The following is a 7,578-nucleotide window of genomic DNA, read 5'->3' on the forward strand; positions in this document are numbered from 1 at the left end:
ATGGCATTAGCCTTGCAGACATTCCAAATTCGGAAGTCCAACTGCAAGCAAAGATGTTGCATGCCTTGTTCTCTAGTCATAAGTACAATGCACTAATGAGCCAGATCAAAGTACCTATGCTAGAAAGCATTGCAACCAAATCCTTGGATGAAGTGAACCTGAACGGCTTTGTGCAAAAAATGATTAAAGCCTCAGTAAAAGCACTGGCTACAGGTGGAAGACTAGCAGGTGGAGAGTCCCCAGCCTCTAAGGCAAGAAAGAAGTCATCCTCCAAGGCCTCAACCATAGGATTTGGTGGGGTATTGATGGCCATAATCTATGAGGCAATAGGAGAGGTGCGAAGTGAAGAACAAGTTGGAGAGGTCACCTTTCCCCATGAGCAACAACAATCCAACAAGAGAATGGTGAGTGAGGAAGGAGAGAATGAGGCACAATCTAGCCAAGGAGGGGCCAAAAAGTAGAAGGAAAAGACTCCGCAAAAGAAGGCGGAAGAAGAGAGAAGGAAGAAAGAAAAAGCCGACTTCCTCAAGGCACAAAAGGAGTCTAAGAAGACCGAAGAGGAGAGGAAGAGAAAGGTAGACGAAGAGGATAAGGAGCTTAGAAGGAGAGAAGATGAGGACATGGCTAGGGCCATCCGCACATCAATGGAGTAGCACTCCAGGGAGGAGGAGTTGGCTGGCATGATCCCTTTTAGAGAAGAAGGCCCAAGAACTAGTGCTCAAGTGCCAGACATCATACCAACCCTGGTGGCATAAGGTAAGGGAAAGTAATTGCTTTACCCAATCTCTCTCACTTTTGTGCAACCATCCTAGCTACTACAACCACCCAAAGCACTATGCCCAAGGTAGATGCTAGCAACCTCATGGCCTGGGTGCACTTCTTGGTGGCATAAGAGATAGCCACAGATGTAAGTGTAGGAACCCTAGTGATTGGAACCAAGAGATTGGCAGAGCTGCAGACATCGAGTCAAGACAAGACCCCAAAAGGCAAAAGATAGAGGCCTCTACCACTTCCATCCCCATTGTTGTGTTGCCCTGCATAGGCTATAATGAATACATCAAAGAGCTTCTCTCGCAGCTAGAGAAAGCCAAGGAGGATAAGAAGATAGAAGTTGGAGGTTGAGAAGGAGACACTAGCAACCTACCAACTCGAGAAAACACACTAAGTGGTGGGCTATTAGAAAGAGATGAGTGAGCTAAAGGCAAAGCTTAAGGCTAAAGAAGGAGAAGAAGATAAGTGGAAAAAAAGGGCTTGAGGAAGAGCATCAAGAATTGATTGGCTTACAATGACAGTACAAACTCCTCATTGTGCAGAATGAAGAGCTGTAGTAGGGTGAAGCATGGATTGATGGTTGATGAAGGTTGAAATCTTTTGGAAGCTTATTGAATAGTTTTTGATAGTTTGGAATGGTTTTAGTATGAGTTATGAGGTTTTGATGACCTTCTGTAACCCTCTATAAACCTTTTGTAGAGCCTCTGTCTCTGCCTGTAACTGTTCTGTATCTGCTCTAGTACTGTACTGTACTGTTCTGTAGACCTTCTGTAAGTGTTCTGTAGAAAGTATGTGTGACTTTGGGAAAATTTTCTAACTTTTGGAAAGGATGAACCTAAGTTCAAAAGAGCTAAAACAAATGGAAGAAGCAACTACTGAAGACTGAAGAGAAGACCGGAGTGACAGTGATAGTAGTGAGCTGTGAAGAGACACTATAGTGGCTCTGGTGCCTCTTCACATTAGACACACCTCTTGGGAGGTGCATCTACAACCTAAGAAGGATTCTTGAGAGTCATTATAGAGCATTGTAGTGAGGAGATGATGTACTATTGATAGAGAGAGAGAGAGAGAGCCAGAGATAGCCAATTCTATCAAAACAGAACTGTATATGAGAGATTGAGAGAGAAAACTATGAAAACATTGAAGATGAATACTATGTGATTGATTTACATTTAAAGATGGTGTATTCTTTTTTGTTATTTGTTCTATTGGAGGATTCTATGAAGATGTTGAAGATTATGATTAATTCTATCAAATCCGTGGGAGATATCTACTATGATGCTGCGTGAAGAATTGCTGTTTTCTTTGTTTTGATGATCAAAAGAATGAAATAAAAGCTTGTTGATGTTACAAGATAGATTTTCTTGTAGTAGAATCCCCTTTTCCTTGGTGTTCCTCTTGGGGCTTCATAACCCCAATGCAGGTAGAAAAATGAAAAGCAAAAATAAATCCAAGAAAATTACGAAATGTAAACCCAATGAAGTCATCAAGAAGGAGAAAAGGCAAAAGGGACAAAGGCAACCTTAGAAAAATGCAAAATATAGAAGGCACATTTTTTGAAAGATGCCCCAAAAACTTTGTAAAAGAGCACTAGGCTCTCTCCTATGCAAATTGTAAAATCTAGATGGGCATAAGTGAAGGGATAAGGTAAATAGAAGGGAATAAGAAAAGAGGACCTTGGCAAGACAACTGGTCATGTAAAAAAAAGGATGGGTGCCCAAGGGATTTAAGGCTTGTATATAAACTCAAAAAGTGAATGAGAAGCTCATTCTTGGTGTGTGGAAAAAGTAGATCTCTTCTTCTTTTCTTCTCTTCCTCTTGCTTGTGCTTGTACTTGTGCTTGAGAGAGGAAGTGTGAGAGTGTGAGTGTGTGAGGGTGAGGGACCATGGTGGAGAAGCTTTCCATCTTCTCCTCTCTTCTCTTCTCTTCTCTTCTCTTCTCTTCTCTTCTCTTCTCTTCTCTCGTGCATGTAGCTATGGTGGATGGAGCTTGAAGGTAGAGGGTTGAGCTTACTCGAGCTCACATCATGGATCATAGACTACTAGAATGCTTGAGGGAGGAGGCTACTCATTTAGGCATAAGCTCATTACATTCGTAGGATTGGAAGCACATTGGCTAGGTGAGAGATACCCATTAGATCTTGCTTGAAATGCTTGAAACGCTTGAAACAATAAGCGATTCATGGGTCTTAGTGGTCGAGCGTGAGCTCCCACTTCAAAGGATTTGGATAAGCTGAGGTACTTTCTTGGTATTGATGTGATTAGATGTGATGATGGTATATGGCTATCCCAAAGTCAATATGGCTTGGATATATTATCCAAGTCTAGTATGGTAACATGTAAGCCTCTTTTAGTACCATTGGAGCAAAATGTAAAGTTGAGTGTTGATATTGGGGATGAGATAGAAGACCCTACTATGTTTAGAAGGATAGTAGGCAGTTTGACTTACATGACTATCACATGGCCAAACTTGAGCTACGGTGTTGACCTTGTTAGTGAGTTTATGAAGATGCCTAGAAAGCCTCATTTGGATGCAATTAGACACATATTTGTCAAAAACACGGATCTAGAGTATGGCAGGAGCTATGGAGGATGGAAGATGAATACACAACTCATAGTGACATAGACTTAGATAAACTAAATGTTACACAAGTGAATTAGGTTCCAAGATAGATTAGCTTGGACTCATAAACACGTTCTTTTGTAAGATGGACAATGACACTAAAAATGACTCAAATTTATAGTACTATTACTTTGTAATGAGTGTCAACCAAGTACATGCCTTTATAGCTTTTTGGATAATACCACTCTCCTCACTGTGCATATGAGATTCTAAACATCTCTTCCTAGAGAATACATCATTTGTCTATCTTCTAGCCTCTTTTGGGCATACATCTAGTCTCTATGGGCAAGCATCATTTACTATTCTCAACACCTCTCCTCAAATGATGAGTCTCTACCCTTGCTGGCTTTTGCCCCCCCTACATGATGACATGGCCCGGGAGACTAGCTCTTTAGTGGTAGCCTAGTCAAGTTAAGGCTTGAAACTTTACATAGAAGAAAAATTTGAAGCAATGAAGAAGTGTTCACACAACATTTTTTCTTTAATTTTGCGCATTTGAGGTGAAATTTTATGTCAAAATGCGTTATTTTGTGAGGAAAACAGTAGTGGCTAGTCTATATGGCCAAAATTTGGGTTAAATGCAAGTGAGCATGCCCAAATTTGAAAGGGCACATGGGCTAATGTATGAGAGGGTGTGGTTTTAATACAAACTAATAATGGAGAGAGAAGAGAGGAAGAAGAAAACATGTAGGAAGAGGGTCTTCCTCCCCCCTAATCATCATCGAATGACACTTGTGATAGCATAGATGGAGCTTATTCATCATAGACTTCAAGATGATACCCTCTATTTGCGATGACTTGATGTGTGATGAAATCAACAAATTCATTATTTCTCTCTCCTTTACATGCATAATGTTTGTTTCTATAAGAGAAGAGGGATGGGAGTGTCATAGCAAGAGAGATGAATACTATGCAGCAAAGAGGCATCAATGCATGATCCTAGGGCACCTAGGAGCATATCCAAGAGTGTCAATGACTTTAAAGAGCATCAGTGGCATTGGGTCTCACATGCTGCGACATACTGTTACTATGGCATAGTGGTCTACAAGTAAGTATGAGTATTTTAATGGCAAATGATATCGAAATGAAAAATTATTTTATAGGGAGGTAAATAAAAGAAAATACTTAAATTTTAGCATCTTGGATTTTTTAAAATTTTCTATGTAATAAATAGGTAAAAATAGTGAAATAGAAAAAAGATAAAAAATAATAAGTAGGAGAAAAAATGTGATACTTAAAAAAAAAATAAGACAAGATATATTCATGTTTAGTTTTTAAAAAAAAGATAAAACATCATACCTTCATCTTAAATTCTTTGAAATAGATAAAAATGGTTTAAAAATACCAATAATTAGGAGAAACTAAAAAATGTGCACTTCCAACCAAAAAGATATCACCAAGTTTACTTCTTGAGCTCACTCAAGAACTTCTTTACCAAAAGTACATGCAATCACAACAAGGATTATTTGTACTTAAGTAGTTAACTCACAATTGAAATTTGAAGTGAAGTTTGCATAAAATATATTAGGATTCCTATAACCTAAACTCGTGGAGTACAACACACACAAACTTGGGGAAGGGCAAGCGTGAACCAACAAGAGAAAGATGTTGTGAGACCCTAAGATGGTAACCATCGAATAAAATCACAAAGAGACATTGAGAAAGAGGAACTATACACAAGGTTGAAAGATAAATAGAACACACACAAACAAGCTCATCATGAGAAAAACATGATTGCAAGAGACATACACATTACCATTGGATGAGTAGATAATCAAAACTTGCAAGGGAAGAAGATCATGCTATTAGGCTAAACCCCAGAGCTAAGAACCATAGTGGATGCACTTGGATTTTGGGTTAGAGATCTCATCTTCCAAGGGAAGTAGGTATCCAAGCCTGAAATGCACCTTAGAGGAGCCAAAAAATGAAAACACTCATGTTCATCTACTGATCAATAGAGTCATCTAGCTTATAGATCAAGAGATAGATAGATGTAGAGCCAACATCATGGGAAAAGAAAGATACATGGGAGATGTCTCTCATGATCTATGCAAGTCCCTAAATAGCTTCCATGCTGCAACAAAATTTGATGTAAACCAAATGCCACAAGAGGCTATAGAGGAGAGACTCTTAACTCTAAAGGACCAAAGAAAAATCACTCTCATCAAATGCCACATGCGGCTATAGAGTAGATAATTTTAGCTTTGAAGGATCAAATCAAAAGCACTCTCAACAAAATGGTAGACCTAATTATAGTCGCATAACAACAGAGAACTTAGATGAATAAAGAGAGATGGCGCCAAGAGACTTGTCTTGAGCACATGATTGGTCAAGGGCCCTTAGTGGCTCATTCTCCGACCTTTTTCAATGGATATTATTTGATAACTCAAACATGCTCTAGCTAGGTTTGAAAATGGCCAAGACATGGGACTAGATATCACACTTGGAACTAATGAGAACTCTAGAATCACTTTGATTGCCAAACAACTAGACAAGTATAAAATGGGATGACCCCTATTGCTTCCTAGAGTAGTGTGCACAAGTGGTGAAGCGAAAAACCTCACCACCTCAATCAAGAGAGCACACGTCTTTAGGTTGTTCTTAGGTGAAAAGAGATGAATGTTATTCATGGATTTATATGCCACCAATGAGTGATCATTCTCTACTCTCAAAGAAAATTTCATTATGAAAACAAAAACAAACAATTGAAAGTATACATGATTACTTGCGATAAAAATTTGCTTCACACAAAAGTGTGAAGAAATACTATAAACATAGGGTAAGAATGTCAAAGAGAAAGAGATATATATTCAAGATTAAAATTTGCTTCACTTAAAGACCTCAAAACCCTTCTTATTCAAGAAGGTGTAGAGCTAAGATTCAAATATTAATTTTTGCTAATCTAGAAAGAGGAAAATGTTCCATAAATCACTCTTTGAACTTTGAAAATTTGAATTAAGAAAATTCATATTTTATATTTAGATATAGTCACTCCAATTGCAACTACCTAGTTCTCCTATATTTTAAGTACTGTGGGATGCACTCCAATCTCAACAATCTAGTTCTCCTATATTTTATGGACTATAGCATACACCTATCTTGAAGCACATATCTGAAGAGATCTAATGTTAGATCAAGTTGATGCCTTCTATGGAGTTATTTCTCTACTCATGTTATGCATTCTCATTATTTGGATTGTCATGATCTCACGTCACCTAAGATTGATGTCTTCTACAAAGTTGTTACTCTAATTATAATCTACATTCTCATTATTTGGATTTTCAAGATCTTACTCCATCTAAGATTAAATAATCATTGATTGATCTCAAATTTTTAGGAAGAACAACAATCAAATTTTTAGGAAGATCTTACTCCATCTAAGATGAAATAATCATTGATTGAGCTAGTCTTAATGACCATTGTTTAGTGCGAGTAAGAAGAGTGAGGGAGTGTGAGAAGACTTGATTTATATCTCTTATGATTGTATTGCTCATCTTCAATCAACATATTATTTCTTGGACTTGCTACCATTATGTTGTTTGCTTGCTCTATAGTCTACTTGCTTGCAAGCTCATTCCAAGCATTCATTGCCATCTACTTTCAATTCAATTAGTTGAAGTGTTGGGCACCTCATTCTTTGACTTTTATGACTGCTAGACTTGAGAGAGACTCCCTTATCTTGCTTTGGATGCCAATGTTGGATTCCAACAACAAAATTGTGTGCCATTCCACCAAAGACCCCAACAACGAGTCTTAAATATCTTGCTGTGGATAAAGGTAGATAACTTTAAGAGAGGATATTAATGCCTCCAAAATACTTAAAGCTCAAGGCCCCACTCTTCTAGTGATACCCCTGTACATTTCAATGAGGAATCCCTAAAATAATAGTACACAAATCTATATGTTTCATATAATTATTGCTCTATTCTCATTGTGGTATTAGGACATGGGAGGGGGAGAGGAATGATCCAACCCCATGAAATGATAAAGTCTTGAAAATTATTGGTAGCTAGGGCATGTATCTACAAAATTCCCTAAGAAAAAAAAGGAACCTCATAGTGGAGAAGATCAATGATGTGATGAGGATAGAATCTCTCATATATACACTGACTACCCTAAGCAAAAAGCTAGTAAAAGTAACAAAATCATGCCATCAATGCCTTCACGTCACTTAGTAGTGGAGA

The sequence above is a fragment of the Lygodium microphyllum genome, chromosome 25, assembly GCF_053477565.2.
Source record: "Lygodium microphyllum isolate KBCC chromosome 25, Lygodium_microphyllum_v1.1.10, whole genome shotgun sequence".
NCBI classification, from domain to species: domain Eukaryota; kingdom Viridiplantae; phylum Streptophyta; class Polypodiopsida; order Schizaeales; family Lygodiaceae; genus Lygodium; species Lygodium microphyllum.